Source organism: Heptranchias perlo, chromosome 10 (genome assembly GCF_035084215.1).
Source record: "Heptranchias perlo isolate sHepPer1 chromosome 10, sHepPer1.hap1, whole genome shotgun sequence".
In the NCBI taxonomy this organism is placed as follows: domain Eukaryota; kingdom Metazoa; phylum Chordata; class Chondrichthyes; order Hexanchiformes; family Hexanchidae; genus Heptranchias; species Heptranchias perlo.
The window spans coordinates 35,154,223-35,179,109 of NC_090334.1; the positions used below are offsets into that span (position 1 = coordinate 35,154,223).

At 44.9% G+C, this 24,887-nt stretch overlaps 1 long non-coding RNA gene across 1 annotated transcript; it reads left to right on the plus strand.

The window, feature by feature from the left end:
* The first annotated feature begins 289 nt into the window (after positions 1-289).
* On the plus strand, positions 290-24,430 carry LOC137326408 (uncharacterized). Its single transcript, XR_010964193.1, has 5 exons — positions 290-500; positions 2,294-2,477; positions 14,067-14,099; positions 16,796-17,082; positions 24,348-24,430. It is a non-coding gene; the product is annotated as an uncharacterized lncRNA (long non-coding RNA).
* Positions 24,431-24,887: the final 457 nt, after the last annotated feature.

Below are 24,887 nucleotides of genomic sequence, written 5' to 3' on the forward strand. Positions count from 1 at the left end.
GTATCATAATTTACCTGTAGATCCAATGTACAGTGCAGACTTTTATGTGGTAAAACAAACAATTCTTGCTGCTTTTGATCTCATAGCAAAAGCATATAGGCATAAATTGAAAAGGTTATGTAAAGATCATGGCCATAGTTATAGAAATGTTATAGAAATATGATCAGAAGGAATTTTAGATGTTTGATAAATTAGGTGAGCTAATGTTAAGGGATAGTTTTCTAAAAGTTGCTCCAAATGATTTACAGGTATGGTTGCTTGATCAAGAAACTAAATCAGTAATAATCTTCAGATATTGTATTGCTTCCACTGTGCTGAGCTGGTCAATTATATATAAGAATAGACTGTCGCACCAATTTTATGCTTTCATACTATCAATAGAGTGCCAGGTTAACCTACGGGTGTTTGGTTAATGCTGCTCATCACACAGTGGGTAGTGACTGCCGAAGGTGGATGTTATGTTGGAGAGAACAACATGGTGCCTCAAGGACATCCCAAAGGTAGATGAATCCTTTTGTACTCAGAATATCCAGCATCTCCACTGTTTGCAGTAGAAATTTATAGCAATGTCTGGTAACTTTAATGGAAATATTTAACTGTTCAAGTATCATTTTTTAGTTGCTTTACATTCAGTCTCAGCAACACACTTCTAAATTCAATTTACCATGTTGTCCACATACTCCTTATCACCAACTCACAGTCTCTCTCTCAATGGTATATATCTAAAGGCTGTTACATTGCTGCTTTTGTAAGAGTGGATAAATGTAATATTTGAATGGCAGCAAGTTTTTTTAGATTTAAACAAAACACACACAACTGAGATACCTGCAGATTTGTCAGATGTTGTATAAAGCATTATCCTTCTACTTTAACTTCTGATTTACATAAATTGTTTCAATGCAAGATGCCTGCAATGGCCACTGCACTCATGCCCTCAGCCATTATGCTATGAAGCAGCATAAATTATTTTTAGTGTACAGTCTACCCTCTTAGTTCAAAGCAGCTTAATTCGAATTCCCTGATGATTCATATTTTAAACTCAAAATTCCAACCTTCTGTGTTATTTATGTTACTTAATCCATATTATTAGATAATTCAATTTTTTTTAGCACAGATTATTTTGTTCTATTCCTAATACCACCATCCACCTCACTTAATCCTTTCTAAGTCATAGCTTTCTTCATAATTGCCATCAATCTTGCTCTATGACCAGGCGATAGAATGTGCAATACTGCAGGGCAGGACTTGTCCTGAAAATCTTTGCTTTGTTGCTCTCCGAATTTCAAGATGGAATTCTCACTTCAAACAAAGAGTTTCATTTGGCAGCCTTGCAAAGAGTTAGTAGATTTCACCCACCGAGAGGAATAAAACACCACTGTGTTCTTTATTAAGGTGTCTTCCACTGCAGAGCAATTGGAAACATTTTATTAAAGTATAAGGCCCCAAAATTCCTGGGGGCCTACACTGCCAGTGTAAGTTTGGCAGAATTTCTGCCTGCCCTGGCCCCAGTCTGGAGACCCTGCCCCCAATCCCAGGGATGGGATCGTTTACATAGCCGGGATGGACCAGCACTGCAAGGATATGTCACTGGTACCCGCCCCAGCCCGATGCAATCCGACTATGCCACTCTGCTTGAGGTCCCCCGAGGCCCAAGTGGGCCAAAGAGAAACTTATTTTTTTCAATCATCAGCTCCTAGTGGAGCCATTCCAATTAGAGAAGGTAATCAATATTATCTTATTAATGAAGGTTTGTCACTTTCAGAAGGCCACAAAGAGGACTCACATCAGCTCTCAATTGATGTGAATTCTGTTGAGGCTTTTCAAAGGCAGAAAGGGTGGAATTTTTCGGTGCAGCCTAGATACTCCTCGCCGTGACATGGGGATGGGTGGTCAGAAGATCTAGAATTGAAACAATTACTCTAAACAGGACAGAATCCCAGCAGAACTGAGTTCCGCCTTATATTCCGGGCCAACCCGACCAGGGTGGAAATCGAGTTTCTGCTATCTCCAGCCGCAGGAATTTTGGGCCTAAATATCTAAAAAAAAAATGTCCTTCTTTATTTTGTATTTTGCTTTTGTTCAGTTTATGCGACCTCCTGATTCGATTAGAAAGATGGGATAACTTGGGCCACAGACTTCCTAATAGCCATCATATTGATCCATCTGACAGGAAGCATTCTTTACAGAATAAAGTACCCTGGCGCACGGTATCCCAAGATATTTATCTTTGCGGTAACATTAGTGCGAACCAAAGAGTCTCAGGGATCCACAGAACCTTCCCTTTCATTTGCAGATATTTCAAGAACAGAACTGCCTGGATTTTGAAGGCTTCATTGCCAGAGCTGAGGGGCCGCATGCCGGTGTTAGGCTATGGTCTGGTCACACCTGCTGAAGCTTCTTTCATGGACAGATGGCATGCTCCACTACCAGAAGATGCTTGGTCTACCTACTGGAAGACTGACACGAGTCAACGATTGGTAATAAATGAGTTAATTATAGCCTAAATGTGAGTTAATATGTCAATCAAATATTCAATTCCAGGTCCGTATGGTGGGACCCCAGTGTTTCATCAAAAGCTATTAGGTCATCATTTATAAACCGTAAACATAGAAACATAGTAAATAGGAGCAGGAGTAGGCCATTTGGCCCTTTGAACCTTCTTTGTTTTGCTGCATTTGTAAAAAGTCAAAGGATATCTCTGCACAGTGCTGTATAATAGTGTACAAAGGGTATTTGAATGTCAGTCAGGATGTAAGTGAAGTAATCTCATCTATGCTTAGCCAAAAGGATATTCACGTAGCAATGAAATGGCTTAGACAGAAATTTCCAGATAATTTCATTTAAACCCTTGTTCTATAAATGTAACACATTTCAGAGACATTAATACCTTAGATGTCAGCCTTGGCTCAGTGGTAACATTCTTGCCTCTGAATCAGAAGGTTGGAGGCTTAAACCCTACTTCAGAAACTTGAGCACAGAATCTAGGCTGACACTTACGTGTATTACTAAGGGAGTGCTGCATGGTAGGAGGTGCTGACTTTTGGATGAGATGTTAAACCAAAACTGATCTGCCCTCTCATGTGAACATAAAAGATCCCATGACACGTTTCAAAGAAGAACAGGGGAGTTCTCCTGGTGCCCTAGCCAACATTTAGCACTCAACCAACACCACCAAAAAAACAGATTATCTGGACATTTATCTTTATGCTGTGTGTGGGACCTTGCTGTGCACAAATTGGCTGCCAGATTTCCCTACATTACAACACTGACGAGACTTCAAAAGTGCTTCATTGGCTGTAAAGTGTTTTGGGATGTCCTGAGGTTGTGAAAGGTGCTATATAAATGCAAGTTCGTTCTTTCTTCTTTACTTACATGATATTAGCACATAGCATCTATATTTAATCACTATATTCTTGATAAAGTAAACAAGGTAATTTATTATCTATGTGGTGGGAGGTTTATTGTCATATGGTGCACCATGAAATTCCTTACTTCACTACCATAAGTAGAAGAGAGAAAAATAATGTTCCGAATAAGCAATCTATATTTTGAATTAATTTCATTCACAAAACATTATAAACTGATAAGCATTTATTTTTTCAATCAGTGGAAAAGAACTTTAGGGGGTGATTTTAACCCTACCCACCTGGCAGAAATCGGGCGGGTAAGCAGTTAAAATTGCCCAGAAACTTACTCACCCTGGAGGCACTAGGAACTGATGGTTCCGGATTTTAACCTGCTCAACTGAGCAGATGGCAAGGACACCTGCTCAAAGCCAGCGGGGTAATTTTTAGGCATGTATGTCGAGTCCCGATTACATCATCGGGACCCGATTGCAATTTTAATTCAGCAGCCTAAGTGGGAAGCAGCAGTGAGTTCCCACTAGATGAAGACAGCGGCGAAGAAGATTGGGGCCAAAAGAGGCAAAAAAGATAATGTTATAAAAAAAGTTTTTTATAATCCTTTGTTTCCTTAGTTTCTAACTCACAATACTATTAATCTGCCGAAAACTGGTCCAGAGTTAAAATTGGGCCTTAAGGGTGCTAAATTGGGCTGTGTAGCGCCCGTTGTTTCGGCGCTACATGGCCTCGCTGACATCCAAGATGGCGTCTTGGATGCGCATGCATGTTTCCTGCGTGATGTGTGCCGGACGCCATCTTGGTATAGGAGTTAGCACAGGCGCAGATAATGAACGCTGCAATCATGTAAAGTAGGGAGAAAATGGCTTCAATCAGAGTGCAATACTGATTTAAAGTGATAGACATCATTTTGGGACTTAACGCTCAACTCAACGCACAGTCTTAATCCCAACCATCTGAACGTGTCTTAGAGTGCCTGGAGGACCCCCCACCAGCGTTATTTAAAGAGACCATGCAGGATTTACATGTTAGTGGATGGATTATTGCTTCTGGCTGCCCAGACACTTACAACTGTTTTTGGAGGTCTCCTACACTTGAATACTAGGACGCGGTGACATAGCCTAACATTTAGAGCCAGGACGAGCAGGAGTGAAGTTAGGAAATGCTTCTACATGCAAAGGGTGGGAGATGTTTGGAACGCTTTTCTGCAAATGGCAGTTGATGCTAGTTCACTTGTGTATGTTAAATCTGAGATTGATAGATTTCTGTGAACCAAGGGTATTAAGGGATATGGGGCTAAGGCGGGTATATGGAGTTAGGTCACAGGTCCACCATGATCTCATTGAATGGCAGAATAAGCTCAAGGGGCTAAATGCCACTGCCACTTGCTGCCTCTTGATATGCGCCACCTTCTCCTGCAAGAAAGCGGGACGTGTGTCTGGGTGATGTGCCTGTCATGGTTGAATAGCTACCAGTGTGTTTGGCCTGTGAGTTGTGGGTGGGCGGCTTGAAACAGTGGTAATGTGTAAGGGTGAGAGGAAGCATTTGGTTGGAAGAGTTGAGTATTGATGGAAAGAGTTTGTTGGTATGTGGGGTGTAGTGCATGATGCAGTTGGTAGGAGAAGCTCTGAACTTCTTCCTGAACTGCATCCACATTCATGATGCTGTGCACCTGGAATTGACTTCATCCCCTAATACTTCCCACTGCCTTTTGGATATATGTCTGCAGGGCTCTTGCCACCGCCCCCCCCCCTCCACCCACCCCCTGCACATATAGGATGCCCCTCCTTCTGTCCACCACTTGCACCAAAGCTCTAGTGCATCAGCAGAGAAACTTGGTGCACACACTGTCGTAGGCCTGGTACAAACTCAGATTGACAGATTGGTGAGGTCTGGCATGCAGATTGGAGGATGTGGGATTTAGTGGTGTACAACCTTTATTCAATATTTTAACTTAAGTCATCAGTGTTTAAACATAGAGATGGAACCTGCATCTGTGTTTTACGTGTGTGATGTCAGATCTCGGTTCAGACTCGGTGCAGACAGCAGACTGTTATTTTCAGCAAATAACAGGCACCAGCCACCTTTAAGAGATTTCTAACAGATGACCTGACTTTAAGAGATTGGCGCTCCCCCTGCTGGTGGAAAGTGAGAATTGCATGGAATCTTAGTTCAACGCTGATTTCCAACGCAGATTGCAGGTAAGTCCTCAGGCCTGACGAAAATCTCGGCCTGTCTGCGCAGGGACCATTGGGCGCAGGATAATTGCAGATTGTGCTACCCCCGTCCAAAAACAGGCCCAATCCAATTCTTCCCCCTAAGTGTAATAAAGGTTGCTGATTATATTAATTCTGTGAACACAACTCTGTATCTTAACTTGTGGGGATAAAATGAAAACAACTCAAATGTTGGAAACCTGAAATAAAACACCATTGGCGGGAACAGGGCAGTAAATCATATCTCGCCATTTTCAGGGTACTACCGCCCCCTTTCTGGGCAAAATCTCCCCCAGTGTGTCTTTTCTCTTTTCAGATGCTGATGGATTTGACGTTTATTTCCAACATTTTTCATTTTTATTTCAATTTCTGCCTTGAGCAATGCCCCAGGATATCTGCAGCATAGCACTACAGAGAGGCAGGAATGACTAACAACTCAGCATTAAAATACCGTATGAAACACCACCAGTGTCCTTCAGCAGGACAGTGCCCTTACAATAGCAGCCACCAGAGAGTAATACGACCTTGAAGATGGTGTTTCAGAGATAGCAATATTCAAATTTTACAGCAGTTTAAAAAGGTGCAGCCTTCTGACGCAAGACCATGGTTTGAATCCTATTTGCATTTTATATTGTGCTTTTCTTCCCCCAGTTTGCTCAACTATTTGTGTGCATGCAGCCCAGTGTCCACTTATCAGTGGTTCTCTCAGGATAAATTGATCCCAGAGAAAAACATAACTAAACAAATTACAATAACATTTCTATGAAAATTTAAAGAATCAAATAAATGCATTTAAAATTTCCTTTGTGCTAGTAGTACATTTTCCTTGCCACTGAAAATGTTGGGCTGATGCAAATACCTAAAATAAAAATTGTCAATATATTTTCAAAACATACTTCATACAGATACTTTATAACACATTAGGATCGGCATTTCTTTCAACACATTAGAAAGCTGTAGTTTACTTATTTCATTTTATTTTATGCAATGATTTATGCAATTTCCAAATGTTACTCAACTGCAAAAAATATACTAAATGTCTTACAAAAGAATAAAAAGCACACCTTTAAAAAATGTGATAAACAGGTCTGCAGTCAATCAAAAGCATTCAAAGAGTAATGAAGCAGTTAATAGTGCCTCTCATTTCCAGACAATAAAGGAATCTGCTCCAAAACATGTCACTTTCCCTTTGGAAACAAAACCAGGTTAAGTACACATTAGACCTTTGTAAAACAGCCAAAAGCTTAATAAATATTATACAATAGATTAAAAGCATACAAATTTTGAAGAAATTGCACCCAAGGGAGGTTTTACCTAATTATCTTAAAAGTGAATTAGCTTAATAAAGAATGAATTTATCTCTGTCCTATAGATGAGTAAAATGAGATAAATGCCCAATCCCCGAACTCGCATCTTTCTCTAGTTTCTCTCCTATCTTCCCTCATGCCCTCTCCAAACTCATCTTGTCCATGAGACCCACCTCCTGCTCTCTCGACCCTATTCCCACAAAACTTCTGACAACTTCCCTTCTGGGCCTCCACGTTAGCTGATATTTTAAACTGTTCCGTCTCATGAAGTACTGCCCCCCTCCCTTTCAAATCTGCCATCACCACCCCCTTCCTCAAAATACACACCCTTGACCCCGCTGTCCTTCCAAACTACCACCCTATTTCCAACCTCCCTTTCCTCTGCAAAGTCTTTCAATGTGTTGTTGCCTCCCATATCTGTGCCCATCTTTCCCGCAACTCCATGATAGAATCTCTCCAATTAGGTTTCCACCCTGCCACAGCACTGAAACAGCCATAATAAAAGTCACAAATGATATCCTCTGTGAATGTGATAGTAGTGCACTAGCCCTCCTTATCCACCCCAACCTCTCTACAGCCTTTGACACGGTTGACCACATCATCCTCCTCCAAAGCCTCTCCTCTGTTGTCTATCTGAATGGGACTGCCCTCTCTTGGTTTCACTCATACCTATGCAGTCATAGCCAGAGAATCTCCTACAATGGCTTCTTTGCCGTCCCCATACCATTACCTCTGGAGTCCCACAAGGATCTATTCTTGCCCCCCTTCTATTTCTCATCTACATGCTTCCCCTCAACAACATCGTCCAAAGACATGACATCGCGTTCCACATGTACGCTAATGACACCCAACTCCACCTCACACCACCTCCCTCGACCCTTCCACTGCCTCTGTGTTGTCAGACTGCTTGTGCGACATCCAGTCATGGATGAGTCGCAATTTCCTCCAATTAAACATTGAGAAGGCCAGAGCCATTGGGGTCAATTTTCAGATGGCCGAGCGGGTGCATTTGTGGCGGGGGGGCTCCTAAAATTGGGGATTCCTGGAGCTGGTCCGGAGCCCAGCTCCAACCCGTCCACTTCCGGGCTCCCCAATGACGTGAATCGGTGCGCGCGCAGCCCCCGCATGCAGGACTCCTACCGGCAATCAAAGCCGGTGGGATCCCACTTAAGATCATTATCTGGGTACTTGAGGTCGTTTACAGACCTCATTAATTGAAGATTTTAGGGGGATTCGGATTTTGGACTACCCAGAGTGTGTTTCCCATGCTGGGGGAAACACTCCCTGTTTAAACAGACGTGTTGCAGCCAGCAGCCAGTGGCAGCTGCAAAGGTCCATTTAACAGGTGTGGGGCAAACCCTCATTCATTGCAGCAGGGCATTCTGTCACCTCAGACAATGTTTTACCTGCCACACCGTTGTCTCCACACTCCAAGTTATTAAATCATACCCTTAACTCTGCTGTCCAAACACATTTACCTACTTTGTGGACCCCCTCACACTCACACCGTCAGGACTGGGTGGGGGGAGGGTTTCATTGCTGCATTCATCACTCCATTGGAGGACGAGCAACATCACCAGCCTCGTCAGGCACGCCGTCCACCTCCGCCACGTGGAGCTACACAACACAGTGCTGCGCAACAGGCACCTGCACAAAGTAGTTGTGCAACTACACATACACCCACTATAGGGTGACCCAACGGGTGGCATCAAGAGTGTTCATGGAGAACCTCATGAAAGGGCATTATTGCACAAGCCAGTCAAGAATGGCCAAGACGTGGCAGTAGTGGTGACAATGTAATACGTAATGTGAGTTGATCAGAAATCAAATATAAGTAAAAACCATGACAAACCCTCAAACACCCTTGTGCATCCCCTTCATGCTCACGAGACGTTTGCCTTACGCTTCCTACTACACATATGTGATGCATGCCCTGTAGCTGCAGCATTGGTAGTGGCAGGTGGGGCGAGGCTGACCGTGAAAGAGATGCATGAGCGGGTGAGTATGAGACAGAGCCATGAGATTGTATGAGGATTGGGTTGAGTGGTAGTGGTGGGATGAGTACTGGCGAGGTGAGTAAGTGCAGGTAAGATGAGGATGAGCTTTGAGTGGGTGTGAGGAGTGATGTGATAGAGTAGTTTTGGCAGTGCAGAAGGAGATGTGGGGTGGGGCAGTGATGTGGCAGACGGAGTTTAGGGGAATGAGTAAGTGTACTCACTTCGGCTGACCTACTTAGGTCATTGAAGCGCCTCCTGCACTGCATGCAGGTGCGTGATATGTTGGTGGTGCTGGTAACCTCCTCTGCCACCTCGAGCCAGGCCTTCGTGGTGGCAGAGGCAGGCCGCTTCCTTCCATCTGCCGGGGAGAAGATTTCTGTCCTCCCCCTCCTCCTCACCCCATCCATTAGGACCTGGAGTGAGGCATCATTAAACCTGGGAGCAGCCTCCCCCCCCGGGCTGCTCCATGCTGTAATTTTGGCTCCTTTCTGCAGCATCAGTCAGTGGAGGACTGCCCCTTTAAATAGGGCTCCTCCAGCTGACAGCCTATGATGCGGGTGCGCCGTCCGCCCGCTGCGCAGCTTTCCAGCACGAAACCTGGAAGCCAAGGGAAGTGGTTTCAATTTACTTACGATCGCGTGGGGAACCCACCGATTTTACTGGGTGGGTTACCCACACGCCCAGTCAACCCCCCGCTGGCAACCCGCCTCCCTCCTAATATCGGGCTCATTGTCTTCGGCCTCCGCCACAAACTCCACTCGCTCGCTACCGATTCCATCCCCCTCTTTGGTCACTGTTTCAGGCTGAACCAGACTGTTCGCAACCTTGGTGTCCTAATTGACCCCAAGCTGAGTTTCCGACTCCATCACAAAGAATGCCTGCTTCCACCTCTTGAACATCTCTCCTCCTGCCCCGCCTCAGCCTATCTGTTGCTGAAACCTTCATCTATGCTTTCGTTAACTCCAGACTTGACTATTCCAATGCTCTCCTAGCCAACCACCCATCTTCCATGCCCCATACACTTGTGCTCATCCAAATCTGTGCTGTCCATTTCCTAACCTGTAGCAAGTCCAGCTCTCTCAGCACCCCAGTGCTCGTTGACCTCAATTTGCCAACGTATCGATTATAGAATTCTCATCTTTGTGTTCAAATCCCTCCATGGTCTCGCCCCACCCTATCTCTGTAACCTCCTCCAGCCCTACAACCCTCCGAGAACTCTGTGTTCCTCCATCTCTGGCCTCTTTTGCATCCCTCACTCCCTTCACCCACAATTGGTGGCCATGCCATCAGGTTGTTTAGGCCCTACGATCTGGAATTCCCTCCTCTCATCTCTCCATTTATCCTCCTCTCTCTTGTCCTTTAGGACCCTCCTTAAAACCTACCTCTTCAACCAAGCTTTTAGTCACCCGTCCTAATATCTCTTTCTGATGCTCAGTGTTAATTTTTGTCTGATTATGCTTCTGTGAATTGCCTTGGGACGTTGACGTTTTCCTACGTTAAAGGAATTATATAAATGCGAGCTAGTTGTTGTTGTAAATAATCAGTTATGAGGAAACTCATTTTATTAATTTTGAACTAGAACAAATCAATTCATAGAACAGGACCATACTATGTGTGTGCACATCGCAAGCTCTGTCCAATGCAAACAAATTTAGGAGTCTGGGTCTTAAATGAGCACAGCAGCCTCATTTCAATGTTGAATATCAGGCAGCTGCCAGGGCCGCCTAAAAAATAGTCCCCAATTTAGCAGTGGCCTGAACAACAGGGCATCAAAAATTATGCTTTCTAATCTTCAATGCAGACAGGATGAAACTTTGATGTAACTATCCCCTATTTTCAGGCAAAAAATATCTGAAGCTGTTCATTCTGGTGAAATTCAAATTGATGGTGACTGAAGAATGAAGAATAAATCAAAATTTCAAGTGAACTGAAATTAAAAATACATCTACATGGAAGATGGGCTGGCCCAAATTAATTCAAGAAGCCAGTGTAATTGTCTGGTTGAAATAAACTGGAGCTCGAGAATCCAAATTATTGTGTGACAATAACTAAGCCAAGCATTTTGAAACCTAAACTAAGCAATCAATACATTTGTAAAATGAAATAACAATGGAAATGATTTAATTCAAAACCTGCTGGTGTGAACATGTCAGAGATGATGCACATTCCTGACCTAAAGTTATGGTAATGTTTTTCTGGGCCTTTAAGGATTGTAGTAGGAATGTTCATCATTCCCCAAAAGATGCAAAGCTTGCATTATTCCATATCCAGGTCAGTTAAGTAGCTAATTGACAGATTAATAGTACACTAGTACACTAGGCTAACATCCCTGCAGATTGTGAGCCAGAATGCTTTTGTGTCAGTTCATTTCTGCAAGATCAGATTGCTGAAATATGTTTTAGCGCTTGTTGTATCAGTAATGAATGAAGCAAATAACCGTGTTTCAGTCCTAACTGACAGAGAAAGCTACAGGGCATTCATTATTCAGCTGGTGGATCAACTTAAGCCTCAGTCGTTCAGTGGTGGAAGTGTGAGTAGTGGATGTTGATGAAAAAACATAATAGTGTAACTGAAGTGTCAGTTGTGTGAAGTATCAGGTTAGCTCAGTTGGTAGCATTTCTTGCCTCTAAATCAGAAGGTTGTGGGTTCAAGCTCCTCTTGAGGTTGTTAATCTATGTTGACACTTCAATAATCCTTAGGGAATCTTGCACTGTCAAAGGTGCCATCCATCAGATGAGCTTAAATATTAAACTGTGGCCCTGTCTGCCTAATCCAGTAGTTCAGGTACATGTAAAAGATCTCATGGCACAATTTGAAGAAGAGCTGGGAATTCTCCCAGTGTCTTAGCCAATATTTATTTGTTGTCTGTGGGACTTTGCTGTGCACAAAATGGTTGCTGAGTTTGCTTACAGAACAAAAGTTATCCATTGCTTGTGAAACACTCAATGGCATGTTGAGGACATGATAAGGCTCTATTTAAATGCAAGGTAATTCTATCTTTATAAGTAAAGTTCTCAAATGAAGAAGCAGTACAGAATGCTTTAAACTATAACTGGTAGTACAAGAATCTTTCCTATTTGGAAGAAGACAGAGCACAAGTCTTGTATGTTTACGCTTCCCCTTATATTACTTATAATAAACGCATCTTGAATAATCAGAATTTTTATTGGAGCATGGCTTGGCACAAACTGATTGCTTATTCTTGCCACGTATTCAAAAGAGATTTTCATTTACTAATGTGTACATTATCAAATTGCATCTGTTTCCATTCGGTGAAAGTTAATTTTCCGCAGACAAGAATAGCTAGTGCCAAGGAATTGCAATATACAGGGAGTATTTCTATACAATGATGGATGGATAGGAATGAATTACATACAGAGTAACAAATAGGAGTGGGTGAACCAGCTATAAGGTAGGCCTATCTGTGCATGTAGTGGCACTGCCCGAAAACCAATAAAGATCTCCTTCAAATTTGCAATTTATTTTAATATTTACACTATACTTTGCTGTTTCTTTGCCTCTGTTTATTAAATAGCAAGGGAACTTACTGCTGAGGAGGTTGTTGAGGTTAGATTTCTGGTCTTTGTTTTATTTAATTCAGACACTAAGGAATTCATATCCAACTTCATCACCTGGGCAGTAACCTGACAGAGCGAATCACCCCGCTCATTGTAGAAGCAGTCTGATTTTTATCCCATTGTTTTCGACAACGGGCTCTGCCATATCAACACTCAGGCAGCGAAGGTGAAAGTTCTAGCATAATACCAAATTACTGGTGATTCCAATCAAGGTCCCTTGATAACAGATCATCAACAGCATCTGAGGTTCCCTGTATCTCTATAGCTCCAATAGCAAAGATCAGTTGTATATTCAGAAAGCTTGTCACCTCTTTCACTCAGGCTGATGAAGATTCACAGAACTACAGGTCCCATTTCCCTCATGGCCAGGTGAAGTTAGTAATCCATCATGTGAGTGAGGTTCAAGGAGATAGGGGAATATTGAACCCTTTTCACAAGCTCTTATTATACCATTATTTAACTACAGCAAATTTAAGGCCAACTGACATTTAGAGCCCAATTTTGAAATGGTGGCAGGTTGGCAGCGGGGGGGGTGAAGGTGCGCATGGCAAACCCACATGAACAAAACTTACCGTTTCTGACGTAATTGCATCGTAATTGATGGTGATTAAAGTTCTTTCCGGGTTTCGTGCCCAGCAGCCCCTGATTGACAGACTGGCTGCCGACAGGAGCTGCAATGCCGAGGGGGGGCAGGGGAGAGAGAAAGAGAGAGAGCGAGACGTCATCTGGCTCTGGAATGGAAGATCGGGATGGGGGGGGGGGAGAGTGGAAGATCGGGGGGGAGGGGAAGATCAGGGGAGGGTAGAAGATCGGGGAGAGGGGAAGATCGGGGGAGAGGGGAAGATCGGGGGAGAGGGGAAGATCGGGGGGGAGGGGAAGATCGGGGGGAGAGTGGAAGATTGGGGGGAGAGTGGAAGATCGGGGGAGAGTGGAAGATCGGGGGAGAGTGGAAGATCGGGGGAGAGTGGAAGATTGGGGGGGAGAGGGGAAGATTGGGGGAGAGTGGAAGATCGGGGAGAGTGGAAGATTGGGGGGGAGAGGGGAAGATCGGGGGAGAGTGGAAGATCGGGGGGGAGGGGGAAGATCGGGGGGGGAAGATCGGGGGGAGGGGAAGATCGGGGGAGGGTGGAAGATCGGGGGGAGAGTGGAAGATCGGGGGAGGGTGGAAGATCGGGGGAGGGTGGAAGATCTGGGGGGAGAGTGGAAGATTGGGGGAGGGGAAGATCGGGGGGGAGGGGAAGATCAGGGGAGGGTGGAAGATCGGGGGGAGAGTGGAAGATCGGGGGAAGGTGGACGATCGGGGGGAGAATGGAAGATCGGGGGAAGGTGGAAGATCGGGGGAGAGTGGAAGATCGGGGGGAGAGTGGAAGATTGGGGAGAGGGACATCAGAGAGTGAGACATCGGGGGCTGAGAGGGACATCAGAGAGTGAGACATCGGGGGCTGAGAGGGACACCGGAGAGGGAGACATCGGGGGCTGAGAGGGACACCGGAGAGGGAGACATCGGACATCAGAACAGAGTGGAAAGGTAGGTTGATTTTGTGTTTTAACTTTGTGCAATGATTTTTTATTTCATTTATTTAGTTTATTTTTGCCTTGGTTTCACCAGGCGTGAATCGGAAGCCGTGGGAAAGCTGCCCAGGTAAGTTAAAAATCGTTCTAACTACCTAATATGTCACAAGTAAAGTGCCTTAAGTACCTCGATGAGGTACATTTGTTTCTTTAACTATCATCCTGCCAGCTTTAATTGCCGACGGGACTTTGGGAATCGGGATGCCCGCGCGCTCACAGGTGCGTCTGTGGGAAACTCGGAAGTCGGCAGGTTGGAGCCGGGCTCCGAAACCGCTCTGCATTTTTGCAATTTTTGTAGCCCCCCGCCCCCAACACACCCTCAATTTAAGTTTAAAATTGAGCTCCTAGAGTTTCTCAAACAGTAACATTAAAAATTTAATTCACTTTGTGCACTTGTTGTAAAGTTAAGGGATGTTTGCTATTGGTATTAATGATATGGCAGGGTCTTCTTCTCCAACTGCAACCTTGCTGAAAACTAATGGTAAATCTTTCCCATAAGTTTACAAATGAAGATCAGCAGCCAACGATAACATGCATTGATATAGTTACTTTAACATGGTAAAATGTTCCAAGGCATTTCACAGAGACCAAAAATAGACACCAAGCAATAGCAGGAGAAGATTTAGGAAAGGTGACCGAAGGTGTATCCAAAGAGCTAAGTTTTGAAGGTGGGACAAGAGGCAGCAAGTTGGAGGGATTTAGAAAGATAGTCCCGAAGCGTGAGGTAAATGGACTGAAGGCCCGGTCACCAAAGGTGAAGAAAAAGGAGGGAAGAGACAAAGGAGGCCAAATTCAGAGGTTCAGAGGGCACTTGCGGTCATGTAATAGTTTAAATTTGTCGTCCAATTTTTTTCCTCTGATTTTCCTATCGCCCTGGCAAAGAATAGTTTTAATTCAGAAATGCCAAATATTCACAGCACAAAATGTAACCATTGAAATATTGGATGAAAGTGTAGGTTTCCAGACAGTGGGTGAGGGGGTGAGGACAGGACTAGTCTTGTTGTGAGGCTCCGTCTTAGTACAATTGTCAGCTCGATATGAAGAACCAGGGAAAAAGTTCCTGAAGATTACTCCCTGCTGTGTAATTTCACTCCAACATGTCTTCAGGAGAGGAGAAGGGAAGAAAATCAGACAAAAAAAAATTGGATGACAAATTTAAACTGCTTTTTTTAATCAAAAGTATTTGTATATTCATGCACCTGCATATCAATTTTTAAAAGTACAGCACTTGGAAGACATTGCTTCAGTTGTAAGCAGAATCCTTCAGTCCTTAACCTTTTGATATCATCTCACCACCAGAATGAAATTCTAGTTACGATCTCCTGCTGCCCGAATTTCTGCTCCCATTCACCAGCCAATTGTCACATCCTGCCTGTCACAAGCGGGCAGTTGACCTGCGGCACACAGATGAGACCCAGGAGTTAAAATTGCTCGGGCTTCAGGAGGATTTGGCATTCACCTTGGTCCCACACCCACCTGCCCGATTGCTGCTTCCGGTTAAAATTGGAGCGATAGATTCTTCTCTACGGGGCAGAGTTCCAGCAATGCAGGACTTCCACCCACCCCTCCATATCTGCCCAACCCATCATTCTGGTTCGGGGCTCGTTGCATATGCACCTGCAAACAAAACTTTCGAGCTCGGTAAACCTAAAGCATTATCGGGTGCAAATGCAGACCGATTTTTCATACATATCCACAATGAGCTGAATTAGAAATATCTTTACATGGTGAACATTTCATTCCTAAGTATCAGTTCCCCGATGTCTGTTCATGGTCTTTGTATTAAAGACATCAGAAACTCAGTACAAGACACCTGAATAACAGAACTGATAGTCAACCATACCCCTAATCTTTATTTTTCCCCACTGTCTGCAAAATGTATTCAGGAAACGTTGTCAACTTTGCAGTTTGACTGCCTGAAATTTCAGCTTTTATGGGATTTCTAGGTGTTTCTGGATCTATTTGGATACCATGGGTAGCCAGTTGAATTAACTGAAGGTTCAGGTTCGTTATGTGGTACATCAGCTCAACAGATTGAAGCTGTACATTAAAAAGTTTAATGTGGTGAAGGAATCTAAATATTGACAGAGCCAGCTCCTGAGATGGAGATACTAGTTTATTCAGATTCCCCTAGCATGCTTTATTTTTTACTGTTGCAGTTACCTATCAATACACTTCTAATGAGAAATGTAATAACCATCAGTGGCAGTACCCTTTCACCAAAAGACACAGCCTCGTCTTAGAAACAGCCTTCAGAAGCACAGAGCAGAGCAAGAACAGTCACAAAAACTGGCTTTTATTTTCTTGAGACCTCTGCACAAAACATTGTTTGGAGGTGGGCAGAGGAAGAGCCAGGAAGTGCACTGAGCCCAATGCAAAATTAGAGTGCCTTGATTTCATGGAGGCAACCGTTTGCATAAGGAGGGTGGGCATTGTGGGGGCCATCCAGGTAACAAGAAGTTCAGTGGCATCTTCAGACTTAAAGTCCCAAGGTAACTTAAAGGGGCAAAGAGCAAGAGGAGCCAGGGGCAAGGAAGTGCAGCAGAACATTCAAAATTGACTGTCCCTAAGGTTCTTGCAAGAAGGTAAGTGACTGTATTTGGCTGCTTCTGATAAGTTTTTAAGTTTCAAATATAGAAGCTGGCTGAAAGTTTAGTGTAAAATCCTTTCACAGTATTAGTGACTGAAGTCTGTCCTGCAATGTAAGTGCTCTGTGCTGGTTTTAACATTCCATTACTTGATTAAGTTTTTTTGCTCCTCTGGAAGGAGAGAATGGCAGCAGCAAGAGGAGGAGGAAAAAGGCTTCTCAGTTTGACAAGATGACCACAGAAGTGCTGCTGCAGGCTGTGGAGAGGCGGAGGCCAGTTCCGTACCCTGGATGAGGCAAAAAAAAAGTCTTTAAAACAGCTGAATGCAACACTTCACAGCAGATATCAGAGGAACTGAACTCTGGCCACACTGCCCAATGGACATGGATGCAGCACCAGAAAATACTCTTTGACCCAGTCAGAAATAGCAAAGTAGGGCACTGGACGCCTGTGCTTCTTACCAAGGTGAAGGTGATTTTTGTGTGCACATCAATACATTCTTCCCCTCACAATCTCTCTACTTTTGAACTTGTCTCAAAGCTTCCTTGTCTTCACTCCTCTAAATCTTCTTTCACCATCACTCATTTTCACAGCACAAGCATGCCCACTGCTAAAAGCTTCAGTGGCTCCTCATCCATATGAAACATTTTTTTCTCTTAACCACCCTTTCTGAGATGGGCTTCTTAAATGACACTTCTCTACGTTTTAACCCTAATCCTGACCATTTCCAGCAAAGGCTTCACTTCCTGCCCCTGCACCGTTAACCCTGGAGTACCCCAAGGATCTATCCTTGCCCCCTCCTCTTCCTCATCTATTTGCTGCACCTTAGCGACATCATCCATAGACATGGGGTCAGGTTCAGGTTCAACATGTACGTTGACAACCAGCTCTATCACTCCACCACCTCTATCAACCTGCTGCGTTGTCAGATTGCTTGTCCAACGTCCAGTCCTGGATGAGCTGCATTTTCCTCTAAACATTGGGAAGACCGAAACCATTGTCTTCGGCCCCCGTCATGAACTCTGTACCCTCTCCAGAGCAGTAAATCCGAGTATGCAGGTCTCTGACACTCATTTGCATGCAGATGACATTGGTGCACCCTCATCAGGTGCAGTCAGTTTCAACTATTTAAACAGCCATGCGGGGAATTTGAATGCAGTGCAATTAAGGTGCAAAATGGGAGCAAACAATTAATACCCATTTTTTCTGTGCATGGCATCCATTTTCAGGAGCTATTTGGGCTCCCTTTATGTCATACTCTGTTAGGCTGAATATATTAACCGGAACACAATGCTGAGATACAAACTGGATCTTTTGTAGTCATGGGGTAAGAATAATTTAGTTATTCTAAGCCATAATGGATGGAAATAAAAATCAGGAGAGATGTAAAACCGGCTGGTGATTCGCTATCACCTGTTTTACATTATCGCACATAGTCCTAATTATCTCCCCCACCTGGGTGTTTGAAAACCACTTTTTGTCAGTGGTGTCCCTTTAAATGTATTAGCCCATCACTTCTCATCAGTCACCAAACTGAGTATCACAGTGATCCTGATCTTTTCAGGAAAAAGATACTGAATATTTTATTGCCTCATAGTGTTGCAACCCTTATGGCTTCATCTCAGCCTATGATTAAAGCATTTCCCCACCATCCTGTAGCTTTCAACTGGGATAACAAGCAAGTGCACAGTGGATCTCTCCACAGCCCTGACGAAATACCACTGCATGTTTTATACAGTTAACAGTAGGAATATATCCACAATGTTCATTTTGTTCTTGGATGTGTGAATTCATAAAATGGCTTCATAACTAAATGCCAAGATAAACCAATCTGCTTTAAAAAAATAAATTCCAATCTGAACAATAATAAGTGAAGCATTAAGAGGAATTAAGTCCTAATGAAATCAATGAAGGAGCTAAAAGACTGACGACTATAGTTGGCTTAAGCTTCTTTCCAGCTGCAAGCTGCCTTTTAGACCAAAATGTCTCTTTTTAAACCAAAACATGACATTTTGTCCTTTTGAGATTGTACCTACAATTGCTGCTTTAATTTTTCTTGTGTACGTTTTTAGCTATGAATTTGGAGGGCAGCTTCTCATTTATTCATGTTCACTGGGAACAAATTGGAGACTGCTCAAATCCATTTTACCTGTGTCCTTAACCAGTAATCTGAATGAGGAGACTTTCATCACATCTATCTCAGATCACAGAGAAGGAAAAATAGCTTTATAACTCACCATGTTAGTCAGTCCTTTTCATGCAATCATGGATATGTTCCATGAAACATGTTGCATGAAGATATCATCAATAACATTTTGTCCTGGGTTATAAACATACAAATGATTTTCAAGCCGTCATGGATATAAGGAACAAATTACATTCCTCCTAGTTTCTCACCATTTAAAAAATATTCTGTTTTTCTATGCTTCCTACCAAAGTGAATAACCACACATTTTCCTACATTATAGTCCATCTGCCACCTTCTTGCCCACTCACCTAACCTGTCTATATCCCTCTGCAGATTTTTTGTGTCCTCCTCACAGCTTACTTTTCCACCTAGCTTTGTATTGTCAGCAAACTTGGATACATTACACTCGGTCCCTTCATCTAAGTCATTAATATAGATTGTAAATAGCTGAGGCCCAAGCATTGATCCTTGCGGCACCCCACTAGTTACAGCCTGCCAACCTGAAAATGAGTGGTTTATCCCTACTCTCTGCTTTCTGTCTGTTAATCGATCCTCTATCCATGCTAAAATATTACCCCTATCCCCATGAACCCTTATCTTACATAACAACCTTTTATGTGGCACCTTATTGAATGCCTTTTGAAAATCCAAATATATTACATCCACTGGTTCCCCTTTATCTACTCTGCTAGTTACATCCTTAAAAAACTCTAATAAATTTGTCAAACATGATTTCCCTTTCATAAAACCACATTGACTCTGCCTAATCATATTATGATTTTCGAAGTGCCCTGTTACCGCTTTCTTAATAATGGATTCCAGCACTTTCCCGATGACAGATGTCAGGGTAACTGGCCTGTAGTTCCCTGTTTTCTCCCTCTCTCCTTTCTTGAATAGTGGTGTTGCATTTGCTACCTTCCAATCCGCTGGGACCGTTCTAGAATCTAGGGAATTTTGGACGATCACAACCAATGCATCCACTATCTCTGCAGCCACCTCTTTTAGAACCCAAGATGTACGCCATCAGGTCCAGGAGATTTATTGGCTTTTAGTCTCAATTGTTTCTCCAGTACTTTTTCTCCACTGATATTAATTACTTTAAGTTCCTCACTCTCTTTAGCCCCATGGTTCCCCACTATTTCTGATATGTTTTTGTGTCTTCTACTGTGAAGACAGATACAAAATATTTGTTTAATCTCTCTGCCATTTCCTTATTTCCCATTATAATTTCTCCTGTCTCAGCCTCTAAGGGGCCAATGTTTACTTTTGCTACTCCCTTCCTTTTTACATACTTGTAGAAGCTCTTACAATCCGTTTTTATATTTCTTGCTAGTTTGCTCTTATATTCTATTTTCTCCCTTTTAATCAATTTTTTGGTCATCCTTTCTAAAATGCTTCCTATCCTCAGGCTTACTACTCTTCTTCGCAAAATTATAAGCCCCTTCTTTTGATCCAATACTATCCTTAACTTTAGTTAGCCACGGATGAATCAATTTTCCCGAGGAGTTTTTATTTCTCAATGGAATGCATATTCGTTGAGAATTTTGAAATATTTCTTTATATGTTTGCTATTGCTTATCTACCATCAAATTTTTAATCTAATTTTCCAATCTGCCTTAGCCAACTTGCCCCTCATACCTATGTAATTGGCTTTATTTAAGTTTAAGACTCTAGTTTCGGACTTATGTGTGTCACTCTCAAACTCAATGTGAAATTCTGTCATATTATGATCACTCTTCCCTAGAGGATCCTTTACTATGAGATTACTAATTAACCCTGTCTCATTACACAATACAAGATCTAAAATAGCCTGTTCCCTGGTGGGTTCCATGATGTATTGTTCTAAGAATCTGTCTCGAATCCATTCCATTAACTTGTCCTCCAGACTATCTTTGCCAATTTGATCTGTCCAGTCTATATGAAGATGAAAGTCCCCCATGATTATTGCATTACCTTTGTTACAAGCTCCTATTATTTCTGAATTAATACTCTGTCCAATTGTATAGCTACTGTTAGGGGGCCTATAACTACTCCCACTAAGTTTTCTGCCGTTATTATTTCTTATCTCCACCCATACTGATTCTACCTCCTGATCTTCCGAGCCAAGATCTTTTCTCACTACTGTCCTGATATCATCCTTTATTATCTGGGCTCCCCCCCACCTCCTTTTCCATTCTGCCTGTCTTTTCAAAATGTCAAGTATCCTGGAATATTTAGTTCCCAATCTTGGTCACCTTGCAACCACATCTCTGTAATGGCTATTAGACCAAACCCATTTATCTCTATTTTGTGCCACTAATTCATCTATCTTGTTACGAATGTTATTTGCATTCAGATAAAGAGCCTTTAATTTTGACTTTTTACCATTATTCCCTGCTTTGACCTTATTCGCTGATGCACTATTATCGTTAAACTCTCTGACCCTTCGTGTCATTCTCTGTTTATCTTTATCCAAATTGCTACACTGCTCTATTGCCTTGACTTTTCTCTTTAGATTTCTACATTTCCCCTCACCTGACCCCTCCACCCCCTTTAGTTTAAAGCCCTATCTGCAACCCTAGTTATTCGATTCACCAGGACACTGGTCCCAGCCCGGTTCAAGTGGAGCCCGTCCCAACGGAACAGCTCCCTCTTTCCCCAGTACTGGTGCCAGTGCCCCATGAATTGAAACCCCTGTCTCCTAAACCACTCTTTGAGCCACGCATTTAACTCTCTGATCTGTTTGACCCAATGCCAATTTGCGCATGGCTCAGGTAGAAATCCAGAGATTATTATCTTTGAGGTTCTGCTTATTAATTTGGACCCTGGTTCCTCAAACTCCCTCAGCAGAACCTCATTCCTAGTTCTACCTATGTCGTTGGTTCCTACTTGGACCACGACAACTGGATCCTCCCCCTCGTGCTCCAAGATCTTTTCCAGCCACGAGGGGATGTCCTTAGCCCTGGCATCAGGCAGTCAACACAGCCTTCAGGACTCCCGCTCATGTCTGCAGAGAACAGTATCTATCCCCCTGACTATACTGTCCTCTACCACTACCACATTCCTTTTTACTGCCCCCACTTGAATGGCCTCCTGTACCATGGTGCCGTGGTCAGTTTGCCCATCCTCCCTGCACTCTTTGTTCTCATTCATTCCTGTAGCAAGTACCTCATACCTGTTAGACAAGGTCAAGGGCTGAGGCTTCTCCATTACTTCATCCTGGTTTCCTATACCTGCCTGACTTGCAGTCACATCCTCCTGTCCCTAACCACTGACCAAATCTAAACTACTACCTAACCTGAGGGGTGTGACTGCCTCGTGGATCAAAGTGTCCAGATAACTCTCCCCCTCCCTGATACATCGCAATGTCTGCAGCTCAGACTCCAGCTCAACAACTCTGAGCCGATGTTCCTTGAGTTGCAGACACTTACTGCCGATATGGTTGCCTGGGATCTCGCTGCTCTCTGCAAACCCGCACATGCTGCAGTTACAACACACCACCTGTCATCCCTATCTAACCTTGTTTTATATATTTAATTAGTTAAACTTTTTATTCAATCGTTTATTATTTCAGTTTTAGTAACTAATTAGTTTATCCAGTTTAACTTATTCATTTAATAAAGTAACAGCAAGTTATTGTTTCCCAGCTCTTAGTTTAAACCACTGCCCTAGCTTAGAGAACAAAAAAAACTGTAATACTCACCAACCAATCACCAATGTTTTTGTTGTTGTTTTCGATTTCACTGAATAATCTCGGTCAGGTCCCCCGCTCGGGTCCCCCGCTCAGGTCCCCCGCTCGGGTCCCCCGCTCGGGTCCCCCGCTCGGGTCCCCCGCTCGGGTCCCCCGCTCGGGTCCCCCGCTCGGGTCCCCCGCTCGGGTCCCCCGCTCGGGTCCCCCGCTCGGGTCCCCCGCTCGGGTCCCCCGCTCGGGTCCCCCGCTCAGGTCCGTCGTTCGGGTCCCCCGTTCAATTCCGTCGCTGAGGTCCGTCGCTTAGATCTCCCGCTCAGTTCCGTTACTCAGGACTGTTGCTCAGGTCCGTCGCTCGGGTCCCCCACTCGGGTCCGTCGCTCGGGTCCCCCACTCGGGTCCGTCGCTCGGGTCCCCCGCTCAGGTCCCCCGCTCAGGTCCGTCGCTCGGGTCCCCCGCTCAGGTCCCCCGCTCAGGTCTCCCGCTCAGGTCCGTCGCTCAGGTCCCCCGCTCAGATCCCCCGCTCAGGTCCGTCGCTGAGGTCCCCCGCTCAGGTCCCCCGCTCAGGTCCGTCGCTCAGGTCCCCCGCTCAGGTCCCCCGCTCAGGTCCGTCGCTTAGATCCCCCGCTCAGGTCTCCCACTCAGGTCCGTCGCTCAGGTCCCCCGCTCAGGTCCGTCGCTCAGGTCCGTCGCTCAGGTCCGTCGCTCAGGTCCCCCGCTCAGGTCCGTCACTCAGGTCCCCCGCTCAGGTCCGTCGCTCAGGTCCCCCGCTCAGGTCCGTCGCTCAGGTCCCCCGCTCAGGTCCCCCGCTCAGGTCCGTCGCTCAGGTCCGTCGCTCAGGTCCGTCGCTCAGGTCCGTCGCTCAGGTCCGTCGCTCAGGTCCCCCGCTCAGGTCCGTCGCTCAGGTCCCCCGCTCAGGTCCCCCGCTCAGGTCCGTCGCTCAGGTCCGTCGCTCAGGTCCGTCGCTCAGGTCCCCCGCTCAGGTCCGTCGCTCAGGTCCCCCGCTCAGGTCCCCCGCTCAGGTCCGTCGCTCAGGTCCCCCGCTCAGGTCCCCCGCTCAGGTCCGTTGCTCAGGTCCCCCGCTCAGGTCCGTCGCTCAGGTCCGTCGCTCAGGTCCCCCGCTCAGGTCCGTCGCTCAGGTTCCCCGCTCAGGTCCGTCGCTCAGGTCCCCCGCTCAGGTCCCCCGCTCAGGTCCGTCGCTCAGGTCCCCCGCTCAGGTGCCCCGCTCAGGTCCCCCGCTCAGGTCCGTCGCTCAGGTCCCCCGCTCAGGTCCCCCGCTCAGGTCCGTCGCTCAGGTCCCCCGCTCAGGTCCCCCGCTCAGGTACCCCGCTCAGGTCCCCCGCTCAGGTCCGTCGCTCAGGTCCCCCGCTCAGTTCCATCGCTCAGGTCCGCTGCCGCTCAAGTCTGTTGCTCAGGCCTGCCGTCGTTCAAGTCCGTCATCGCTCAGTTCCATTGCTCAGGTCCGCCATCACTCAGATCTGCCGTTCAGGTCCGCCGTCAATCAGGTCCACCACTCAAGTCCGCCGTCGTTCAGGTCCGCCGTCGCTCAGGTCCGTCGCTCAGGTCCACCGCCGCTCAGGTCCGCCGTCGCTCAGGTCCACCGCCGCTCAGGTCCGCCGTCGCTCAGGTCCGCCGCCATTGGTGCCTTTGGTCTCGAGGCCTCCTCCCCCGCTTTTTATGGGCCCGCTGCTCAGGCCCAGCTGCCGCTGATGCCTCTCAGAGGGATTGATAAACACTTTGGGAACTATCAAATGTATTGATAAACACAATGGGACCAATGAGAGGGATTGATAAACACGCTGGGACATATCAGACCGATTGATTAACAAACTGCGACCTATCAGTGTGATTGATAAACACAGTTGTCCCTAGCAGATGGATTCATACACACCGTGGGACCTATCAGATGGATTGATGGAAGACCTGGCCGGAACATTAGGAAATGCCACAACAGAAGAAACCTTTAATCTCATTCATAAGTTGCTTGAGGTAACTTCTCCTTTGAAATAACAAGCCATTCAATTAATTTAGCAACTACTTTCCCTTAATGTCGCACATTGATACCAATCTGTGGACAGTCATTAGCAGGATGTCTATGATCAGGTTTATTTTCTTTGTTTAGTAATTTTAGCAAAAAGTCAAGGTGAATATAAAAGCAGAGAACACTGCTTTATATTCATGTCAACTTTTCAATAAAATTACAACCAAGGAAAATCTATTCCCCATATTTGTCCAGTGCAATTTTCTTACATAGTTGAATGAATGTACCAAATAATTTAATTTAGGCCTACACGCCTCACATGGTATTTTTCTTCAGTGATTGTTTTAAGCACTTGTTTTACTTTCAGATGAAGTTGTGTTTTTCATCCCAGGACTATTATCTGTAATGGTCTTCTTGGTGAATTATATTCCTCC